A 23,080-nucleotide genomic window follows, 5' to 3' on the forward strand; every position below is an offset into this window, starting at 1 on the left:
TTCCTGTGCTTTCCACGGAAGAAAACAACATCACCTCCATCTCCATCTGTTTTCTTTTTCAGATAAAATCTATTTTAGGACCGAAGTATGCGTTCCACTCTACCATGCTCGCCTCCCCCGACGTTTGGACGTGGCCTCCACCGTGGGTGGCTGCAGCTGCGGCCGGTTTGTCCCTGCGGCTCGCTCAGAGCCGGGCCGGGGGTCAGACCCTGGGGGCTCCTCCCGCTCTGGAAGGCCCGGAGCAGCCTCGTAAATAAAAGTGTGCGAGCCCCACAGGCGGCCCGGGGCTGTCCCGGGCCCCCATCCCCAGCTCCCCCCGGGCTCCGGGACCCCCTGCGTCCCAGGGCCTGGCCTCGCGAGTCCCTGGGCATGGGTTCTCCCCAGGGGCCGTGAGCACACACCCCTGAGACTTGGGGCCACCGAGTGGGTGAGGGTCTCTGGTGAAACAGAATCTGTGCAGGGGCACCTGGGGGGGGCTCAGTCAGTTAAGCAGCCAACTTCAGCTCAGGTCATGAGCTCACGGCTCGTGGGCTCAAGCCCCACGTCGGGCTCTGTGCTGGCAGCTCGGAGCCTGGACCTGCTTCGGATTCTGTGTCTCCTTCTGTCTCTGCCTCTCCCCTGCTCGTGCGCTGTCTCTCTCTCTGTCAAAAATAAACAAACATTACAAAAAAATCTGTGTTACATGAAATGACTTTGTAAGTAAGACCTTCTCAACAAGATAGATGGGTCCCTAGTAATTGCAATAAGGCCCCGTAGCCCTTCCGGACTGTGATCCTCAGCAAGAGGCAGGTCAAAGCCATGGCAGACGCGCAGGCCGTGTTTGCCTCCAGCACAGACAGCCGCACGTCCTGGCCGTGCGAGGTGCTGCCCGGTTCGCCCGCCACGCGGTCCCCACCCCCAGCGCGAGCACCACCGGTGGGAGCGCTTCTCCGCGTGCAGCCAGGGCCCAGGGCAGCGGCCCCCCACCCCCAGCCCGGGCACTGCCTACCATCCAGCTGCACTGATTTGCACGGCTTCAGGCAAATGTCACCTCGACCGTGGCGACAGGAAAGGAAAATACACAGCTAAATATATGCCAAAGGACAAAATTCCTCCGGCCGCTTTCAGCAGTGAGGACACACTCATCTTCCAGAGAGCACGTGAAGTGCCTTCCCGGGGGCCTGTGCCCGGAGGTCGTCCCCGATGGAACCGTGCGCCCCGGGGAGCGGGAGCAGGATGACGGGCCTCGGACGCCCCCTCCCCGCTGCCAGCGCCCCCGCCTTCCTATTCCTCCCCAGGACACACAGCTCCGCTTGGCCGAGCCTCGGAGAGCTGGGATCTGATTCAAGGCAGTGTGCTTGGAAACACTGGCAGGACTTGCACGACACTGGGAAAAATGAGAAAAACAACAAAGAACAGAGAAAAAGAGGGGACTGGCCTGAGCTACCCTCTCAATGGAACCACCAGGACCCCCGGCCCCCTCTCTGCGCGGACGCTCGGGGGGTGGGGACGCCGACACGGAAGGTCTCGGGGTTTTCGGGACGACCTCCGCGAGGCTGATCAGAGACTGTCCCCACCTCCCCACTAGCTAAGGACACCAGCGGGGTCACAGGCGGGTTTCCAGGCCCCCGTGTGTACGAGGGGGGCCGGCCCAGCCCTCGGCCGCCTCTGATCCGGTCAGCACCGTGTCGGGTCTCAGTTTCTGGTGCAGGCTGGCATTTCTCACATCCTCAGGCTTGTGCGCACTCACGGCTCCCTGGCGTGGCCGCCACACCGGGTGAGGTCCTGCCAGGCAGGTGGCCCTCAGCAGCCCTGGAAGGCCCGCTCCCGTGGGGTGGGGACGCGAGGACGCCAGGCCACCACGCTCTTCCCTCCTCGACCCAGGAGAGTTCCATGTTCTAGGATGACACGATCAGAACTAGCTGTTTCTCCAAACAGGGGGAGGGCCAGCACAGGGCCGAACTCAGGCTGGCTCAGGGCACAGGCTGAGACATGGGGGTCCAGTGACGCCACCCTCGGGCTGCTTCTGACTTCCCGGCTCCGCTCCGTTGCTCCCTCTGTCCCTCTGCCCGGTGCTCCCCAAAGCCTCCCAGCTCCAACACAGCCTCATGATCTCTCAGCTCAGCTTTCCCAGTGGCTGACTCAGCCCTTGGTTTCCAATTGCCAAATTCCCCATCCGGCACGTCACCGTGAGCCCGGCTATGGGGTCAGAGGGTCAGGGTTGCTGGCCAGCACCTCGGAAGGCTGTCCTCAGGACTCGGGGAACACCGTAGTCTGGAAGGGGTGTTCTGGGGTCCAGAGCCTGGAGATCCCGGATCCAGATCCACTCCCGGGGTGGTGGCCGGCAGGCCCTCAGAAACAAGTAGCCCCTCCTTTCAGCCTGAGCCCCCTTTCTCACACCTTCTATCTATCCCCAGGCTTCTCCGGGACACAGGAGTCCTCTTGCCAAATCGGAAACTCGCAGAGCCCCTGCCTTCCTCCCTCCAACCACCCCCCAAGCCATTCCTTCCTTCGGGAATCACAGACAAGTATCTGCTCTGTGCCCCCCAAGGTAAGACACTCTCACTGTCCTAAAGAAAGGGGCATCTCTGGGGCGCCTGGGTGGCTCTGTCGGTAGAGGGTCCGACTTCGGCTCAGGTCCTGATCTCACCATTTGGGAGTTCAAGCCCCACGTCGGGCTCTGTGCTGACAGCTCAGAGCCTGGCACCTGCCTCCATCCAGTTCTATGTCTCCCTCTCTCTCTCTCTCTCTCTCTCTCTGCCCCTCCCCCCTCATGCTCTTTCAAAACTAAACACTAAAAAAAAAAGAAAAAAAAGAGTTGCTTCTCAAAGAGAAACGGACTTCGCAGCTGGAGGTAAGCCTTGTGCAGAGTGGCTAGCATGCCCGAGGCACGTGGCCTTTGATTCCATTCACTTTAATCAATTCGGATGGAATTTAAAAAGCCACTTGTGGCCAGAGACGAAGCAGGCCCCAGAGGACTCACTGAAAATGCCACAAAAAGGTCAGAATCAAGACATTTTTTAACACAGGATTTCAAGAATGTGAGCAGCTGTCGAGACACAGGAATGAAACTGACACCTGTTACTGGGGAACGTCACGCATGTCAATAAGCTGCTGATGCAAGTTATCGACTGTGTCCATTAGTGACCAGGTGTCACCTGCACCAAGAAGAAACAGCCGGTGAAAACAGACATGTGTGAGTGGGCATCTGCCCCGAACAGGCAGTATGTCCCCGACAGCAAAGAACTGAGCCCCGAACAACCCTACGGAAGCAGCATACACCTAGGATTTGAAAACCTAAGTGCAAACGTTAAACACTGATGTTACAAGGGGGTGCAGGGTGACCCTCTCCCCAGAGGCTGCACCGAACACGCAGTGAGCTGGGAGCTGACCTCTCAGCCCTGGCTATGCCGTTAAAAGTGTGAATCACAAGGGATTTGGAATGGGGGGTGCCAGGGCTGCAGGGGGCAGAGACCCCACTTGGTCCAGGGAAGCGTGTCATTAATGAACAAACAAACCCTTTGTTGATGTTTCCCGGAAGTCATTTTCCCCAAATAAAATGCCCCTACCGATAAGCTTCCCGAGGAGGCTCCACGGCATAGAGGTTCCCACCAAGGTGTGAGGCAGCTCCCACGTGTGCTGGATGATTTTTCCCCTTACATAGAGGCTCCCAGGGGGTCAGCTCCACTGGGAAAGGTCAAAGAGCTCAGGGCCACACAACCCCCTGCAGCTTGGGTTTGGAGTGTGAATCCCCTGGAGAATAAGGAAGGCTGTGGAGATGAGGTCTGTGCAGGTGCCTGGGTTTGGAAGCATCAGACCCTGTGCTGCAGTGTCCTGTGCTGCCTCCCCCAGCTCCCGGTGACCTGTGCCACCGAGAGCTGGCCTTGGAGATAGAGGGCAGAAGGTCCATCCTGGAACCTGAGGCGTGAGCCCCTCCAACGACTGTAAGCATCTCCTTCCTTGGGTGGAAATCTGCCTCTTGAAGCATCTGAGGAGACTGGTTTCCTGCCTTGAACTACGATAGACTCCTTGGGGCCATGGAATTGCACATCCTCAGAGAAAAGGGCTTCCGATCTGCTGTCTGAATTACTTAAGCAAGCACTCGGATCATGCCAGAGCCTAGAAAAACCACACAGCAGTTTCACTTGGGTAAAACCTCACGGAGAAGTTCTCTTTTACGACACAGTTCATACTGAGGCAGTTTATGTACGGAGAAGTCACCCACGGTACGAGTACAATTCAATGATTTTCAGTAAACTTGCAGAGCTGTGCAACTGTCGCCACACTCCAATTATCAATTATTTTTCAAACATTTTCATCACCCCAAACCAAAAAGTTCCCTTGTGCCCACTTGCAGCCAATCCTTGCTCCCACACACGCAGCCCGAAGCAACTATTGATATTCTTTCTGTCACCATAGATTTGCTGTTTCTGCACATTTTATATGAACGGGATCACACAGTATGAAATCTTCCACATGTGTCTTCTTTCACCAAGCATGACGTTGTTGACACTCATCTGCGCTGTGGCATGTGGTGGTACCGTGTTTCCTTTACCCTGAATAGCACTCTGTTGTACGACTATTCCACACTCTTTGTCCAGGCACCAGTTAGCAAACATTTGGGTTGTTTCCAGTCTCTTATGAAAAACGCCACTTGGGCACTGTCCTACATGTTCTCGTGTGGCATGTGTTTTCATTTCTCTTGGGTACCATATTCGCCTGTTCAGGCTCCTGTGTCAGCTTCCACAGAATCAGTGGCTTATAAACAACAGACACTTACCTCTCGCAGTTCTGGAGGCCAGAAGTCTAAGATCAGGGTGCCGGCAACCGTGGTGTCTGATGAGGACCCGCTTCCTGGTTCATAGATGACGGTCTTCTCACCGTGGCCTCACGAGACAGAAGGGGTGAGGGAGCAAACTGGGGTCCCTTTTGCAAGAGCACTTGCAGTAGCACTGATCCCCTTCTTGAGAGCTCTAGCTCACAACCATCACCTTGGGAGTCTGGAGTTCCACGTATGAATGTGGGCAGGACGCAAACATTCAGACCATAGCAGGTATGGACCTAGGAGGGGAATCTCCGGATCCCACGGCGACAGACATCATTCTTCTTCATTCTGAAGAACCACCAAGTGTTTTCCAAAGCAGCTGCTCCATTTTGCATTCTCGCCAGCAATGAATGAGGGTCTCGATTTCTCCACATCCTTGTCGTCGCTTGTGGTTGTCTACCTCTTTGATGAGAGCCATGTTAGTGGATGCAATTTCTCACTGCGATTTTGATAGTATTAACCTTAATGACTAATGATATCGAACACCTTTTTGTGTACTTATTAGCCATTTTATACATCTTCTTTGGTGAAATAGCTGTTTATATCTTTTTCCCATTTTTAAATTGGATTGTCTTTGTATTGAGTTCTAAAGGCTCTTTAGGTATCCTGGATTCAAGTCCTTTGCAGGATACATAATTTGTAGATAAATTTTCCCAGTCTTGTGGCTTGTCTTTTCATTTTCTTCATGGTGTCCTATGACAGGGAGTTTTTAATCTTGATGTACTTCAATGTATCATTTTATTTTTATGGAACATGCTTTTGGGGCCATAACTAAGAACTCTTTGCCTAAGTCAAGCCCCCAAAGATTTTCTTCTGTGTTTTCTTCTCAGAGTTTTAAGTTAGGTCTATGATCCATTTTGAGTTAATTTTTGTGTATGATGTGAGGCCTAAGATGTACCGTTTGTTGAAAACGCTCTTTTCCCTATTGCATTTCCTTGTCACCGTTGTTGAAAATCAGTGATCATAAATGTAAGCATTTATTTATACACTCTTTTCATTCCATTGACCTCTATGTCTACCTTATGCCAACAGCCATGTGGTCATAATCATTGTAGCTTTAAAGAAGCAGTATAAATCCTTCTAAGTTTGTTCTTTTTCAGAATTATTTCACTTATTCTGAATCCTTTGCATTTTCAAATAAATTTTACAGTTTTCCAATTTCTAAAAAACAAAATCCTGCTGGGACCTTTACAAGATTTCATTGACTCTATAAATCAATTTAGGGAAAATTATGATCTTGAGGATATCGAGCCTTCCAATATATATACACGGAATGTTTTTCCAATTATGTAGATCTTCTTTAATTTCTCTCAGCAATATTTTAGAGTTTATGTAATAGTCTTTGCATTTCCTTTGTTGGATTTATTCCTAAGAACTTTTATTCTTTTTTGAGGCAATTGTGAATGGAATTGCTTTAGTTCTATTTTTGGATAGCTTGTTGCTAGTATATAGAAATGCAAATGGTTTTTGCATCTTGATCCAATAACCTCACTTAACTCATTTATTAGATTTATCAGTTTACGTGTATTCATTAGGATTTTCTACTATGTCAGCTCGACTAATGACAATAATAGTTTTACTTGTTGCTTTCCAATCTAGATGCTTTTAACTTTTCTAGCCTTATTTCATTAGAGCAGAGAATGGATATTCTTGCCCTTTTCCTAATCCTTTGTGGAAAGCGTTGTCGGTCACCATTAAGTATGATCTTAGTTGTAGGATTTTTAGTGCCCTTTATAGGAATAATAAACATCCATTCTATTCCTAATTTTCTGGGATATTTTTTATCATGAATGGGTATTGTATCTTTTCATGTGCTTTTTACGTGTATATTGAGATGACCATGTGGTTTTTTTCCCCTATTGCTAGTAATGTGATGTATTACTGCCTTGGAAAGACTCACTGTTTTCCTTTACACACTCACACAGAACACTTTTGTGACAAGATGTGTGGGTTTTCCCCACATCAAACAATTCTGTGACACCAGCTGGGTGTTCTACAGTTCAACTCAATTCTGACACTGATGAGTCAACACAGACATCCACAGAGGAAGGACTCAGTTCCACAAGACAGACCCCTCCCCTTCAGATGCCTGTTACCTGTGCTCCTGACTGGCTCCCTTCTCAGGTTGGTAATTGGCTAGAAGAGCTTACAGAACTCGGGGAAATACTTACATTTACTGGTTCACTATAAAAGGACATGAGAGGCGCCCAGGGGTTCAGTGGGTTCAGCATCTGACCCTTGCTTTCGGCTCAGGTTATCATCTCACGGTTTGTGGGACCGAGCCCCACACTGGTCTCGGCACCGACAGTGCGGAGCCTGCTTGGGATTCTCTCTCTCTCTCCCTCTCCCTCTCTGCCCCTCCCCCCCACTTGCACTCTCTGTCTCAAAATAAATAAATCTTTTTTAAAGAAGGATATAATAAAGGATCCCGATGGAAGAGAGGCATAAGGCAAGGCATGGGGGAAGGAGTGTGGGCTTTCAGGGCCTCTAACAGGCCACCTTTCCAGGATCTTCAAGAGCTCAACTTGGAAGCCCTACAAACGCCACCCTTTCAGGATTTTTTATGGAGGGTTCATCACATACAACGTCTGTAAATAATGGGCTGTTAACTCAATCTGGAGTCTCCTCCCCTCTCCAGGGAACAGGCATGGGGCAGACGTCCACTCACATGGCTTGATTTTTTGGTCATTGGCCCCATCCAGGGCCCCTCCACCAAGAGCTGACTCATTAGGAAAAAAAGATGCTCTTGTCACCTAGAAAATTCCAAGGGATTTAAGAGCTTTTGGCAGATATTCCCTATTACTCAAGAAATTATGAGCTTTTTAGAAGCTCTGTGTCAGGAACCAGGGTCAAAGATCAAGTAGTAGCAGAAACTCAGAGCAAAGACCAATGTACATGTTTCTTACCGCTTCACAATTATGCTAATTGACTTTCAAGTGTGAAACCAACTTTGCATACCTGGAATAAACCCCACTTGGTCATGGTTTATAATCTTTTTTATATGTTACTGGATTGAGTTTGTTGATATTAAAGGTCTTGCAGTTTACGTTCATGAATACTGGTCTGGAGTTTTCTTGTGATTATCTTTGCTTGGCTTTTGTGCAAGAGTAATACTCATAAAATAAGGATTTTGCCTCTTCCTTCATTTCCTGAAAGTGTTTATGAGGGATTAGGACATTTTTGGTTAAATATTTAATAAGATTCACCAGTGAAACCACCTGACCAAAAAACCAAACAACCAGGCTTTTTTTTTTGTGGGAAGATCTGTAATTACTTTCTTTCTTTTCTTTTCTTTCTTTTTTTTTTTTTTTTTTTACTTTACTTTTCATAGGCCTATTCACTATGAATAAATTTTAACTTTTTTGGTAATGTATTTAATGGTATGATATTTGTGTTGTGAGTGGCTTCTTTTGAAAAATCACAAATATACAATAAATTAAATAAATAAATAAATAAATAAATAAATTAGCTCTCCTTCACATCAACCAGAATCTTTAACTGTCAATATTTACCTATATATATTTGTTTCTAATAAAAACCAGGAGAGAAAATGACCTCAGCAATATACCAAATACATCAACACATGAAAATGAGAATACAAAATAATGTTGAATCAAATAAACTGAACAGAAAATTGTACATACACACTGATGGGAGTCATTCAAAATATGTGTGTAACAGGTACACCAAACAGTTCTAAGTAGTGTTACCAGGGGGGGAGAATCCAGAAAAGTCTTCAGAGGCTGTGTGGAGCACTGTAATAATGAAAGATGTCAGGAACCCTAAGGAAGAGGCAGCCGTTTTCCTGCCGGGCTGGATGGCTGAATGCACTCACAGTCAAGAGAAGCAACAGCCAATAGAAGCAGACCCTTGGATAATCTAGAATCAATGGCAGAACTTAGACAAGGACTTTAGTATAACTATATTAAGTAAAATCGAGGAAAATATGGACAAAATTTATGAAAATATGGAGAAATTTAAGAGAAGGGGAACAGGTATCTTCCGAAACCACACTAAACTCGGAGGCAGGGAGCAGTGATAAGAGTAAGGGAAGTGACTGAGGAATGTGACACCCCTTGCCTGGCTCATGCAGCTGGGTCTGTGGAACTCTACCCCAGTGCTCCCGACGTCCTTCCTTCTGACTGGCAGCAAGGAGGGGCGGTGTGCCTGTCCTCAGGTCCAACAAGCTGACTCCCAGGATCCTGAAAGTAGCATTCACTGCCCACCCGTACTGATGCCGACAGGGCTGACTCTTCACCACCCGTGGCGATTATATTCACGCCCTGCCCTGGGCAGACGCTTCCCACGTAGATTTGTGCCCTTCTCTTTTCCCTCCTTTGTGAGTTACCCCACCTCCACTTGGTAGCAAGACCAACCTGCGGCGATCATAGCCTCACCACCATGCGCTGGAAAACTACACCCCCAGGTTCCCTTGCACCTGCCCTTCTGGCTGGAATCCAGGTTAAGTCCTACTTGTAAGGACTCGGGTGAGACCTGGAAGACAGAAGTGAGTGGCTGTGACCGCTGTAGGCAAGGTTAGCAAGTGTGCACGTCCTGGGGACCGGAGTCTGCCTCTCAGTGTCTGCACGCCAGCTTAGCGGGTGAAAGGCAAACTTGGCCAAGGTGGCGGCGTTAGCAACAATGGGTTCCTGGCCTCGGTCTTGGCTTCTGGCGGGACATCTAAATCAACGGTGCAAGTTGGGCCTGACATTCACCCCTGTGACCCTCAGGGAGTTTTAAATTCTATTGCCTATATTAACTCCCTTTCTGCTTTTAATGCCTGAAGCGATTGCTCTGAACCTGTGGTTGACACACTCCCCCTTGTCGGACACTCACTTCTCTTTCGTATCAGTGGCGGAACTGAGCCTCCTGGACGCAGTCATCTGGAAGGGAGGGTGGGAGATACAGTCCTTTAACGGGGTGCCTATGGCCCCGAATACAGTAGTAGCTGCAAAACGGAACTTGATCCCCAAAGATCCTGGCAGGCTGGAACAGACATCCGCAACTACACAGTTGAAATGTCCCAGGCGAGGGTCACACCCTGCCCGTCGTAGCCAAGCCCCAGCAGAGCAGTGGTGTGAGAGTGACTGGGTTTTCCTCCACCGACTGCGGGCAGACCTGGGCAGGCAAGCAGCCCCTTGGGGGCTCAGTTTCCTCAGGGTTAAAAGGAGGGGCGCATTGGCGTCCTGGGGCTGTCACAACAAAGTCCCGTAAACCTGGGCCTTCAACCCGCAGACGGTTATTCTCTCCCCATCCTGGAGGCCAGAAGTCCCACATCAAGGCTGGCGGGGCTGCGGTCCCTCCAGGGGCTCTAGGGGAGGGTCCTGCCCACCTCTTGCAGCTTCTGGGGGCTGCATGCGACCCTCGGCTCATGACTTCGGTCTCTGTCCCCACGTGGCTTTCTCTTCTCTCTGCCGTGTGCCTCCCCTGGTGTCTCGTGTAAGGACACCTTCACTGGATTCAGGCTCCACCCAGCCAACCCAGCACAATCGCACCTCCACAACCCTTAACTTCATTACACCGACAAAGACCCCTTCTCCACACAACTTCACATTCAGTTTCCGGGGAGGAGGGACGGGACGTGTCTTCTTCTTTTTGGCCACCACTTAACTCACCGCAAGGGGTTCAGACAACAGGACCTGTGGTGAAAGCGTGTTGACACCACCCGTGGGTCCCCCACCTCTCTCTTTTCCTGTCGCCTCCAAGTCCCTCGCTCTCGTCTCTGGGGACCTCATCCCCCGCTGACCTCACCCATTGCTGGGCTGTAACAGCTTACTGAGCTCCTCTCAAGCCCGAGAATCGAGCATCCGGGTGTCTGTCACTGTCCCCAACTGGAAACCCAACAGGATCAGCAAACTCAGCTCATTCCAAGCGGGGCTCTCCCCCTGCGCTCGCCTGGCGATGCCCGCCCCCCTGCCCCGCTCGGCAGCCCACTTCCCTCTCCTACCTGCCCCACACTGAAGTCACCGGGAAGCTTGCCCCACAGCGCTCTAGGTGCATCCAGCATCTGACTGTTACCGGAGTCAGGTTCTCGGACCAACGACAACAGAAACGAGGCGCAGGCCGAGCTTTGCTGGGGCTCCAGCTCGAGCTGAAGGGGACACGGCACCCAGGGAGGGGTTACGCCGGGCTGCTGCACAGAGGCCCTCCTTGTGCACAGAACGTTCCCCCAGGGTCCCGGGGGCCCAGTGTGCTCACCGGAGTAGAAAGACACTCCCCTTGATGGGTGGATGTCGTCAGGGAAGCCAGGCGGCTCCCTGGTGGCTTCTGGAGCCTCTGTCCCCCTCTGCATCCACGGGGTCGGCCTGCGCTGCGGTCTCAGAGTCCAGCTCGTACACGGTGCCGCGTCCCGGACCTGCTGAGAGAAGCGAATTAGCGCTAACGGCCACCAACAGGAGGGGCCCCAGGTGCACACTGCTTTCACCTGGGGCTCGTTCCCGTGCCCCTGAGTGTCTCGTGACCGTGAATCACGGCCTCCCGGCGCACCTGCCCCGCGGCAGCCCCCCCTCTGGTCCCCTGACCACACCCTCCTCCTACCGGCACCGGCCCCGCCCTCGCCACACGGCTCTCCCCACAGAAAACACGAGTTTTGCTGTACTTCTTCTCTACCCAGCCACATGGGGGACCTGGGGACAGGCCGTGGGACAGGCCTCCCGCCGTTCAGGGGAGAGGTCAGGCCAGTGCTGCGGCACGCAAGACAAGTCACCTTTCCGTTCTGCTGTGTGTCTGCCTTCCCATCCCCGCCGGAACGCCAGCCCTGCACCGACATCTGTCCCGTCCACCCACAAGTAGCCGGCTGACGCTGGAGAGGGGACGGCGGAGACCAGCCCCATGCTGTGGGGCCTCAGGGCCCAGGGCTCGGCCTTCGGTCCAGCCCGACACAGAGCTCCCGGGATCCTCGCCGCCTGGAAACGAGGGGCTTCACCCTGGGGCGGGGGGCACCGCCGGGGGTCCTCCAGCTGAGCCGGGGACAGGAGAGCTCCCCCAAGGGTGGTAAGGAGACTGTTTTCAGTTTCTCTGTGCGCCAGGGTGTCGGGGAATGACTCCAGGTGTCGGTCGGTGAGAGCTGTGCCTCGGCCGCCCCCGTCACCTCCAGGGCGGAGGCCTCGGGGCAGCTGATGTGCCTGCAGTTCTGGGCAGCACCACCAGGCGGCGCCAGGGCCGCACAGGCCTCCGCAGCAGAACCTTGCTGGGTGGGGGGCTCCCAGCAGGCCCCCACTTCCCCACTGCCCCCCAGACACTGCAGCCTCCTCTCCCCTGGGCGCCTCTGGCGGATGAAGTCTCCCCAAACCTCAGGAAGCCTGGGGAGTTGAGTGTGTCCACGCTGTCCCTTTGCTGCCCTCTTGCCCCTGGTGAGGGAGGGGAGGGTCCCACACCACCCCCCGCGGAGGAGCCTGGACATCCCCACATACCGGGCCCTGGCTGCAACCTGTGCAAATCCATCAGGGAAAGTTAACAATGTGTGAAAATGTCTTTCACAGTTGGCCAAAGGGACTGGACATACTGAATTACAGGAAAGCTGCCTGAGATCGACGACATTAACCTCCAAGTCCTCAAGGCCTGGAAAGCAGCCTTGTTCCCCGAGCCAGCGTTTCTGGGGGGTCAGGAGGAATGGGACGTTAGCAGGCCCAGCCCAGGAGGGAGTGGAGGAAAGGTCCTGGTCACCTCGACACAGACGTGCTGGGGTACATCCCACACTTGGGTGTCCCAGCCCCTCTGCCAGGTGGCCTAGAACCTGCAGGAAAGGGGGGCTGGCAGGTGTCTCCCCGCCCCGACAGCCCCCAGTGCACAGGTTTACAGCATCCTCAATGGGGCGCCTGGCAGCAGTCACACGTTCCTGTCACCGGCGTCTCTTGGTGGGACAGACTGGATAGGCTGGCCACCCACGCGTCCTTAGAGACTCTGCAGCGGCCGGGTCCTGGCACTCAGCCTGGCATCTGGCCGGCTGCAGGAGAGAGGGTTTTCCCATCAAGACCCACAGCAAGACCTGACGGGCGCCCACCGGTAGGGACTGGGGCGCACCCTGGCCGCGAGGCCGGGGTCCCGGACTCTGGGGGCCACACGCCCCTCTGGCCTCCGGCACCTCATCTGGCTGCCCGCCCTGACTCCTCTCTGGCTTCTCACCCCATCACGGCACACGGACGTCACACAGGCCCGTGACGGCACCCAGCCCCCTCCACAGGTGGCAGGGCCGCGCTCTCTCCGAGGGTGCCAGGGGAGGACCCTCACCTCTTCCAGCTTCGGGAGTCCCTGGGGGTTCCTGGGCTGTGGCTGCCTCCCTCCAACATCAGTGTCCGTATTTCCACCTTTACACGACCCACCATCTCCTCCCCTTGCCCCTGGGTCTCTCTTCTGTCTCTCGTATGACACTGGTCATTGGGTGTATCGCCCACTGGTTAATCCAAGATGATCTCATCTTGGGGCCCGTGACTTAATCACACCCACAGAGACCCTTTCTCTAACTGAGGTCACACTCACGGCTAGCAGGGCTTAGGATGTGGGCATGTATTTCGGGGGCCACCACAGAGGGCTGGCTGTCAGGACGCAGTGCCCACCCCCACCCAGCTCGGTCCAGGCAGCGGCCGCATCAAGGGTCGAGGATCGAGAACATGCAGGGCTCGGCCCCAGGCCGTGAATCACCAGCCCCCCCCACACCCGGTCACCCCTTCACGGCTCTGGCTGCCACCAGCAGTCTCTGGCCATCTGGGAACAAGAGCGGTCTGGAGCTCAGAACGGATCCCCGCCGCTGACCAGCCACAAGACCCTGCTTAATCCCGTGTGCCCCCCAGAGGGTCTGGGGCGTGGTCTCAGGGGGAAACCGGAAGGTAGGGCTGGGCCTGAAGCCACGGTCTGGAGGAAGCAGATGGCCCAGCCTCCCCCTGCCACATCTCTGTGTCTCTGCAAAGGGTTTGGGGTGAGGGAGAAGGAAAGCCCCACTTACCAGGTAGATCAGAGGATGGAGAGGGTCCCCGAGAAGATGTGGAGGAAAAGTGTTCCAGGCGAGGGCCCGGCATCGGGGAGGCCGGGAGGCCAGATCTGTGCTGGGTTCAAGGAGCCCCGTCAGCAACATGGAGCACGTCCTCCGAGCCCGGGGGTGGGGGTGGGGGGGGTCCCTCCGTGCCCGAGAGTCTGGTGGGGCTCATGTGTGTGACAGCCTGTGTTCTGGGCTGAATCGGGCCCAGGCGGAGCTGGACGGGCCCAGCAGGTGCTCTCCTGGCAGGAACCTTGTGTTTAGGGGCCGTGGGCACTTGGGCCAGAGGCCGCGTCTTGGGAGGCCCTTGGGCCAGGCCGCTGGTGAGGAGGTGGGTGCCGCGCAGCGAGAAGCTGGCGGGTGGGCGGAGGAGGGGGTCGGAGGCAAGACACAGGGCCGGGGCGGGGGGGGACCTCAGAGTCACCTGTGTCGGCATCCAGCACCCCTTCCCCACCTGCCCCCGCGGGCGTGAGCTCCTGGCCCTGTGGCCTGAGACGCCGTCACTCTGCTGTCTTCTGCGCGATGCACCTTCGTCACGTGTCCCCCTCCCTGGATTCTTGGACGACAGCACCGGATGTCACGGCAGTGGCAGATTGGGGTCCCCAGGAAGCAGAGCTGGGGTGCTGGCTCTGCTGGGAGGTGCCTGTGCGCTGGGCTGGGCCGGGCCGTGCAGAGGGAGGGAGGCGGCAGGGCTGGGCGGAGGGGACGCTGGGCTCACAGAGGCCTCGGTCTGTGGGGAGTCCTGCGGCTGGGATCCCTGTCCCACAGCAGGGAACCGCACCCCTCCCCCCATCGCAGGAACCTCTCACCCCATCTCAGGGCCCCCCCCCCCCCCCCCCCCCCCCCCCCCCCCCGGTCCCAGCCGCACATGACAGCCCTGCGGTGGGGGCTGAGGGGCTCCGCTTCCAGCAGGGTGGGGGTCATTCCCTCAGTGCTGCAGGGCCCACAGAGCCCCTGTTCCCAGGGGCTGTTTTAAATTCTTTCAATTACACCGAGCCTCTTACAATGAAGTCATAGAACTGAAAAGACTGGGGGGGGGGGGGGGGGGGGGGGGGGGGGGGGGGGGGCAACAACAGGGTAAGGCTGCGGTGACTCGGTACTTTGACTCGGTACTTTTACCTTCTGCATCACAGGTGGGGCTCAGCCAGCCTCCGCTCCGGCCACCTCACCTGACCCTTGGCTCCGGGCCGAGCGTCCCACTGTGCGCCAGGGTCGGGTGGGGTGGGGGCGCTGAAAGGACACCCCTGCGGGCGCTTTCCCGGACAGCTGCTCCCACTCCCCCCCACCCCCGGAAGGGGCCCTCCGGCCCAGCTGACTTGGGGGCGCACCTCCGCGCGTCGCCTGCACCCAGGACAGTGCCACCGGGACGCTTTCCGGGCTCGGGGGCGGGAGTTCCGCGGAATGTGCTAGAAAACACCCGCATTTCACATTTTTCTTTGGACCGGCTGTGAGGCTGAGACCCGCGTTCTGCGGGACCGAGGTTGGGGAGGGCGGCTCGAGCCGATCTCCACCGACGAAAAGAAACGAGCCCACAGCAGCGCACACCTCTCACTCTCGGAAAAGGACACCGACGCGCGTCGTGCGTCACTGCACGGCGACCCTTCGCCTCCGCCTTCCCCTCCGGGCGCCTTCTCGGGAGGCCCGTCGCCTGGGGTGCCGGTACGTGCGCGCCCACAGGACACTCGCTCCGCCCGCAGCCACGCACGCGCACGTTCCCATCCGGTTTCTCAGCCGCGCACGCGCACGTCCCCGTCACCGCCCGCAGCCACGCATGCGCACGGTCCCGCGGGCGCGGAGCCGGCCGTGCTGAGCCCACCCGGATGGGCGTCACCCACTGGCCGGGTGCGTGGGCACCGGCCGCTCCCCATTGTGAACCGGCTCCGCGAGTTTCCCACTTTTCATTAAGCGATGCTGCAGTGAGCGTCTCTGGACACAGAACCTTTTCTGTAATTAGACTTATGTCCTTGGGACACATTCCCAGAAGTGAAATTACCGGGTGGAGACACGGCCATTTGGAAGGTTCTTAACAAAAATGTTCACGTCTGTCTCTAGCCGTGACCGTCCCGCCAACGATGGCTCTGTGACTCGCTGGTGTCCACGCACCGTCCCCGGCATCTAATGGGTTGAGTCGTTTAAATATATACACCCTCCAAAGAGTGCTTCTCTCCCAGTGACTTTTTAGATGACTCACGCGGGTTACTAGTTTTCTGTGTATCGAACAATTGTGTCGCACCTTCTGTGACTTGTCCGTGGCTTTTAAGAATTGAGTTTTGCCCAGGGGACACCCTCAGTCTCCTTTCTCAGACCCTGGGAATCTGCTATTCTGCCTCCCCAATGCGTACATCCGGTGTTCATTCAAGTCTTGAGCTGAGATCGCATCGGAGACGCCCCCCCTTCCCCCGTTAGCAACATACTGTGGGAAGTAGTTAAGAGTGCGGGTGTAGTTTCCGCTAAAAACTGAAAACAAGCCAGTTTCTAATCACACCCCAGGAGCTTCCTCTACACCGTGGGGACACAGAGGACCTGAGGGGCCACCTGCCCCCTGAGGCTGCGTGACGTCAAAGGTCCTGTCTGGTTCAAGGCTGTCTCTGCCTGACTCTCCCTTCCCAATATGGGATCCGGGAAGCTTTAGCTGGGAAGGGGCAGGACCGGAGGGAAGTTCCCAGGGCAGGGACGGTGGCCCTGCTCTGTGTCCCTGGAGGCTCCCAAGGACCACAGTTCCCACCTGTACCTGGTCTGCATCCAGCCCACCCTGGGTGCCAGGGAGGGGCTCCACACGCTGGGCCCCAGGCCGGGGGAGATGGGAAGGGCCTCCTGCCAGCTGGGCTTGTCCAGAGGTGAACTGGACCACCAGGTGGGGGAGAGACCCTGGTCACCAGAAGCTGGCGTTGAGAGGCATCTGGTTCTGAACGGGCGCTAGGAAGGAGGGTGAGGCCAGAACGCTCCATCCAGGAGGCTCGGCTTTCTGATCGGATTGTACTGAGGATGCTGGGCGGGGGCAGAAGAGAATCCCGACACCCATCCCTTTCGCCCTGGGTGGGCCGGGTATGCGTGCCAGGGGAGATCGGAGGCCGGGAATGCTGCCGCACACCGTCCAGGGGGCAGGAGAGTCCACCACGAGGATGACCTGGCCCTGAATGTCCCTTGTGCCACGCGGACAAGGCCCGGTGCAGACACCTCAGTAAGCGGTGCTGGTGCGGCCCGTCCTGCTCCAAAGTCACGGTGGTCTGGGAGTCACAGTGTGGCCTGGGACACAGATGTCATTGATTAGATCGAGGGGCCTGGCATCAAAGTAGCCCTGAATTTGGATCCTCCCCCTGTCACCGGCTGTGCAAGCTTAGGCAAAGTGAGCTGAGCCTCAGTTTCTTCGGGTGTGAGTGGGTGTGAGAACACTCCCCATGGACTCGCGTGGGTTTAGACTTTAGCAGAGTTAACGCAGGGCCTCACACGTGAGCACTCGCTGGGGTGGGGCCACCGCCACCAAGGTCCCCACTGCCGCCTGGCCCCCATGCTGAGTGTCGCCTCCAGCCACAGGCATCCAGGAGCCTGCTCTCTGTTTGGAGAAATTACGCCTTTGTTTCCTAACTCCGTCTATTTGGATCTCACACGTTTCAGTGAGGCCGTGAGGGTGGTCCCGTCTGCAGCAGGACAGGCCTGGAGGATGTACTGACCCCTCCAGTGCCGCTCACCCGTGGGCCAGACTGCCCACAAAGCCACGTTCTGCCGTGTGCTCGGAACGCAATCAAGCAGTCTCGGCGTCTCCCGCGGGAACACGTCTGGCTTGGCGGACCTAAGCCGTTGGGTACGTTCCTCCCGGGCTGTTTGCACACAGCGAGCTCGCCAGATCAGTGACGGCCCCGGCGGTCAGCGTCGCGTGGACGGCGGGCACGCCCGGGGGGCACGCGGACCTTGGGTGGCCAGCACACGGACATGCCTCCCTACGTCACACTCAGCAGAAGCATGTTCCTCTGACGTGTCTATTTGTGTGGTTTCAAGCCAACGTCCAGGGCGTGATCAGAGCAAACCTTAATGCTCTGGAACCTTCTCTCCTTCCTACTAAGCTCGGCTTGGACGAAAACTGTCTTCTGGTTCGAGACAGAGTAAGAATGGATTCAAAGGAAATTGGATGGTCATTGTATGTGGATTCTAAGTTCCTCTGCATCAGCCGCCGTGGCCTCTCGGGGCTGGCTGGTGTGGTGTTGGTGCCGGCTGGCGGCTGTGTCTCTGATTCCCTTTCAGTGGCCTGGTCAGCAGCTCCTGCCCCTGAGTCTGTGAGAGTCAACGCCTCTCATCATTTAGATGCTTTTTCCTTCCTCTCTACGACATCCTCTAGACCCCGCTGTGACATCTCTTTGAAATGTCTTTTTGTGTTTCTGTAACGATTCGCCTAACATACTCCATGGGTATCGGGGCTCCAAGTGAGAAGACCTCGTGTTTCAGGACCATCCTGATCCTGCACCATTTTCGTTTTGACGTCCCCAGGCCCCGGTGACATGATGTCCCTCCTGTGCCTGGCTTGTGTGGCAGAGAGGCTGTTTCTCTCAGTAACTATTCTCCCCGTGTTCTGTCAAAACAGAGCATCGGAACCCGCTGGGCACACATTCACTGGCTATGCAGACTACACGTCCCAGCTTCCCCCACAGCCACGTGTGGCCACGTTATGGCCGGAGGTTTAAGCACAAAACGTGTGTGCAGAGTGAGTCCGGTAAATGTCAGAGAGGAGGCCTTCTGGGTTCTGGGGCAGGCCCTGGCAGGCCGGGTGAGGCCCTGGGAGGTCCTGGGAGGCCCGATGAGGCCCTAGGAGGCCCCACGAGGGGTGAGGGATAATCCCAGCCATCAGGGACAGGACTTCTAGGACACTTTAGTGCAGTTAGCCTGGCCCTCCTTGGTCTTTAAGGATGCACATTTGTCAAGGTGTATATGTTGGGGGGGATAGAATATATTTCCGTTTAACACCTTTTGAACCTGTTTGTACCTTCTGGGTATCTACACACATGTGAGTCTCCATCTGAACAGTGGCCGCAGGCCGTGCAAATGTCCGCGGAGGGCTGGGTCGATGCCTACTGCCCGGCCGTGCAGGCCTTTTAGCGTTGTCACCAGGAAGCACTTTGTGGTGCGTGCAACGGCCGATTGCCAGCAGTCGGTTAATCTCCAAGGGGCCTTCGCTTTGAACTTCGACGCTATGGCAGCCCAAAGTCCCGACTGTTCACCAGGGATTCCAGCTGACTTCAAAGGCTGACTGAACTCAGGTCGGTACCAAGAACGTGTTGGGGAAACGTAACACCCCCAAACTGCACCCAGGGGTCAGCAGAACAAATGGGTCCTCACAGCTTTCAATAATCAGATTTAAAAGCCCTTGGGGTGCCTGGGTGGCTCAGTCGGTTGGGCCTCTGACCGGCTCAGGTCGTGATCTCACGGTTCGTGAGTTCGAGCCCCACATCGGGCTCTGTGCTGACAGCTCGGAGCCTGGAGCCTGCCTCGGATTTTGTGTCTTCCTCTCTTTCTCTCTCGGCCCCTCCCCTGCTCATGCTCTGCCTCTCTCGCCTTTAAAAATAAATAAACACTCAAAATTTTTTTTAAAAGACAGGGCGCCTGGGTGGCTCAGTCAGTTAAGCGTCCGACTTTGGCTCAGGTCATGATCTCAAGGTTCGTGGGTTCCAGCCCCGCGTCGGGCTATGTGCTGACAGCTCGGAGCCTGGAACCTGCTTCCGATTCTGTGCCTCCCTCTCTCTCTGCTCCTGCCCCACTCACACTCTGCCTCTCTGTCTCTCAAAAATAAAAACAAATATTAAATTTTTAAAAAAAGACCTGAGTATTTAAATTATAACACAATTTAGTTGTAAATCCAAGCTTACGTTTTCAAATGCTCAACTATCAAAGGACTTTTAAGCGGTGGGAGAAACTGAGGAAGTTGCACCCGCTTTAGGTTCTGTGCGTAAATCCCAACACTTGTACGGATCAAAATGCCACACTCCTATCCAGTGTTAAAACTGGAACTTTCACTGCATCCAAGAAGTAAAAGATGTTCCTTTTACATTTCAACCAACAAAATAGTTCAATCTGCCAAAGGGTTTAAATAGGAATGTTAAATGCATTTTAAAATTAAAAATCAAGTCCTACTTATGTAAACTATTTAATTCTGCCACCCTTGAATTCTTGGTTGAAAGATTTAGTATTGGGATGCTGAATGGAAAGTCTTTTAATTTGTAACTTCGGCCTTTGAGTGTTTACTTTTTCTGAAAGGTGTTGGGGCTAGAAGCTTGGTAATAATTGCTTACCTACTGCCTATGTAAACACCCTGAAACGTCTCGTTTGTGGAGAAGGAATGGTGAAAAGCATCACTGTCCTTGAAATAGTGGGTCCTGTGGTCACGCTCGCGTCCAAGGGGCCTTTCCCGGGGCTGGAGCCACAGACTGAAGGGCACGGTGGGGTCTGCGAGCGGCCGGTTTCTTCCACAAGTACATTGCAAGGGAAATTAAGAAGGAGATGAGCCCACTGGTCAGAGACGTAAGGGACACACCTGTCAAATGCCATGTGAGGCCCTTGTGTGAATCCTGATGAGGACAAACCGAGTGTAAAAAGCGAACAAACAAGAAAACCAGTGACACACCTGGGGAAATCTGTGTTGGCTGGTTCGTGGCTGTTAAGGAACTGCCAGTTTTTAGAGCATGATACGGTATTATGTCACGTTTAAGGAAAAAGTCTTCATCTCTAAGAGATGTGCATGGAAACGTGTGCAGATGGATGATAGGCCATCTGGGCTTTGCTTGTGAGGAGGGGCTCAGACCACACGCACCTGGAACGGGGTTGGGGGGGGGGATGTTGTTCGCAGCCGCCGAAACAGGCGGAGGGGCACGGTGGCATCTCGGACTGTTTCCATTAACAAGAGAGAGGAAAGAATCCCCAGGTGAGAAGATACTGGAAATTTAGAAACGACCAGGGATTAGCACCAAAATATATTTTAAAACTCTACTTCTCATCTCTGATAACCAACAGGTAAATGGGCCAAGAGGCCTGAGTCCCAGAAACATTCATTCCACCCTGTTTGTTGAGCTCATAGTGGGTTTTAATCTCTGGGGAGATGGGAGTGACCGTAGCAGGTGCAAAGCTTATACTCTAGTGGGGGGGACAGACAGGCCAACAGAAGCAGGACCACGTCGGTGAGCCTGCCCAGCATCCAGCCTTGGGAGGGTCAGCCTGGCTCCCGTGCTGGGGAGGCTAAGGGGAAGGGGGCACAAGGGACCGGCGTGGAGAAGGGGGCTGGGTCGGGAGGTAGTTGAGTGAATTACAGGCACATTCTGAAGGCAAAGCTGTCGGGATTTGAGAGAAACCAAATGAAGCCAGAGGCGGGTGTGGTGTGGGCAGCCTGCATGGCCCTTGCCTCCCGGGGTGGGGGTGCGGGCCGGCCTCCCGGCTGGCTTTGAGTGACGAGTGACGGAGGCGGGGAAGTGACAGCACCTCACCTGTGACTTCAGGTTAGAGGAGGCCTGTGGCGGCCTTCGGGTGCGCTCTCAGGGTCTCCCTGCCTCACCTGCGTCTCCTGCGCTGGGGGCTGGCGGCTGCGACCCGCGGGGCGGTCGGTGCAGCAGGCGAAGGGGGCCTGCCCACCACCGGGGGTGTGCTTGGAGGCGGGTCCCCCACGTGAGCCCTACCGACACTGTGGCTGCACCTGCAGAAGGGACCTCAGGCCACAGGCCTCCCATGGAGCTGTGCCCAGGCTCCTGCCCCCAGACACGGGCTGGTGACAGTCAGGGAGACCCCGTAGTGTTTAGGAAGGAGGCTGACAACCCACGGGGAGGGGAATGGCCCCAGCTGTCCTCAGGGGGCCCAAGTGGCCAGCCCCCACCCACCCCCCATCCCGACTCATTAGTCACTGAGCACGGGGGCCCGGAAGTGGGGTGGTCACTCGGGGGAGGCAACATGCTGCTGGGGGACGGGGGGGGGGGGGGGGCGGTGGCTGTGGTTGGGTCTGCAGACTCGCCCCCTCTGGGGAGGCGCCTGCCGGCCGGGGGGAGGCGGCCAAATAGCTCAGGGAATGGTAGGAGGGAATCTACAGCGAAGATCTGCCCACGGGACCGGCCCGGACGGGCAAAGGGCGACAGGTCCGAGCGTCTGGGTCCCAGGGGCCGCCCGCGGGGGCTGCGGCGATTCCCGTCCCACGATGGGGGAGCCCGGGGCAGGGGCGGGCGGGCCAGAGAGGACGCGAGCACACGGCAGAAACCAGAGATGCTGTTTTATTTACACCACGAGAGCAACAAGCTGTCTGATGAGGTACAAACACTGGACTCCGGGTGAAGTGGAGTCGGCAGTCAGAGGAGGGGACACGGCCGTCGGGGCAAACCCGCCCACACGGAACAGAACGCGGATGAGAAAACCGGGAACAGAATCTCCAACTGCACGGAGCAAAAAGAAAGAAAGGACCGCTGGCAGGCCCAGACGATCGGAGGGAACGGATTACGTCACAGAAGAAAACGGGAGGCTGCCGCGGCGAGGACCCGGCCCGGAGCGCGCCGACGGGCCACATGCGGGCCGCGGCGGCGCCGCAGCTCTGTGCAAGCTCTTGGGTAAACGGGGTCAGCCCCCCTTGTATACATTGTAATACGGGTCATTCTCATCCACTGGGAAAGAGCGCCTCCCCTGCGGGGCACACACACCGAAAACCCGAACAAACCAAAGCGTCCGCCTGCTCGTTCGTCCGGGCGCAGACTTGTCGTCACGTCGGACGAGGCGAGCCGGGCCGGGGACGAGCTCCGTGTCGTGGCGAGGAAGAAGGGGTCTCCTCTCCATGCAAAGGAGGGTCTGAACCCGCGGCGCTCACACAGGTCACGACTCTCGGCTTAAAGTGACATCTTGGCCACGCGTGGTCTACAAGTAACTAGAAAGTCACCACAGCTGTGCGGAAAGGGGCTCTCCGGGGCTGTGCACCGTCACCGTCGGCGGCCACCGGGCCGGCCGGAGGGCAGCGCGCGCGCCTGGCCCTGTGCAAGATCCAAGGAACAAACAAAACGAAGCGAGGCAAACGCCTCCAAGTCAACGGAAGAGAGACGGGCAGTTCACCTCGAATTCTGTGTAGTTTCCCTAAAACAACTGTTTCCACATAAATACAATAAACTCTATTATTGGTATGTCACAAGTGCTAGATAAACTTTGTTTCTTAATATGACAAATGTTTAAGTAGTCCTTTTTTCTTTTTCTTACAATAAAAAGTACAATTTCTTAAGAATAGGTTCAGTAAGACGCAAACGTTCCCCCCCCCCCCCGACTCTCCTTCAAGGTTTTGTTTTACAGAAAAACTGCCATCTGTC

At 55.6% G+C, this 23,080-nt stretch overlaps 1 long non-coding RNA gene across 3 annotated transcripts; it reads right to left on the reverse strand.

The window, feature by feature from the left end:
• Positions 1 to 8,889: 8,889 nt before the first annotated feature.
• Positions 8,890 to 14,482, reverse strand: LOC125158898 (uncharacterized). 3 transcript variants are annotated; one of them, XR_007149572.1, is made up of 8 exons: positions 14,200 to 14,482; positions 13,746 to 13,845; positions 11,511 to 12,749; positions 11,003 to 11,159; positions 10,752 to 10,895; positions 9,641 to 10,443; positions 9,181 to 9,298; positions 8,890 to 9,006 (listed from the first exon to the last, which is right to left on the reverse strand). It is a non-coding gene; the product is annotated as an uncharacterized LOC125158898 (long non-coding RNA). The 3 variants fall into 3 exon arrangements; XR_007149573.1 differs by having other exon boundaries at positions 8,890 to 9,298; positions 9,641 to 9,687; XR_007149571.1 differs by having other exon boundaries at positions 8,890 to 9,298.
• Between the last annotated feature and the right edge of the window lie 8,598 nt (positions 14,483 to 23,080).

This window comes from Prionailurus viverrinus, unplaced genomic scaffold (genome assembly GCF_022837055.1).
Source record: "Prionailurus viverrinus isolate Anna unplaced genomic scaffold, UM_Priviv_1.0 scaffold_39, whole genome shotgun sequence".
Classification (NCBI taxonomy): Eukaryota; Metazoa; Chordata; class Mammalia; order Carnivora; family Felidae; genus Prionailurus; species Prionailurus viverrinus.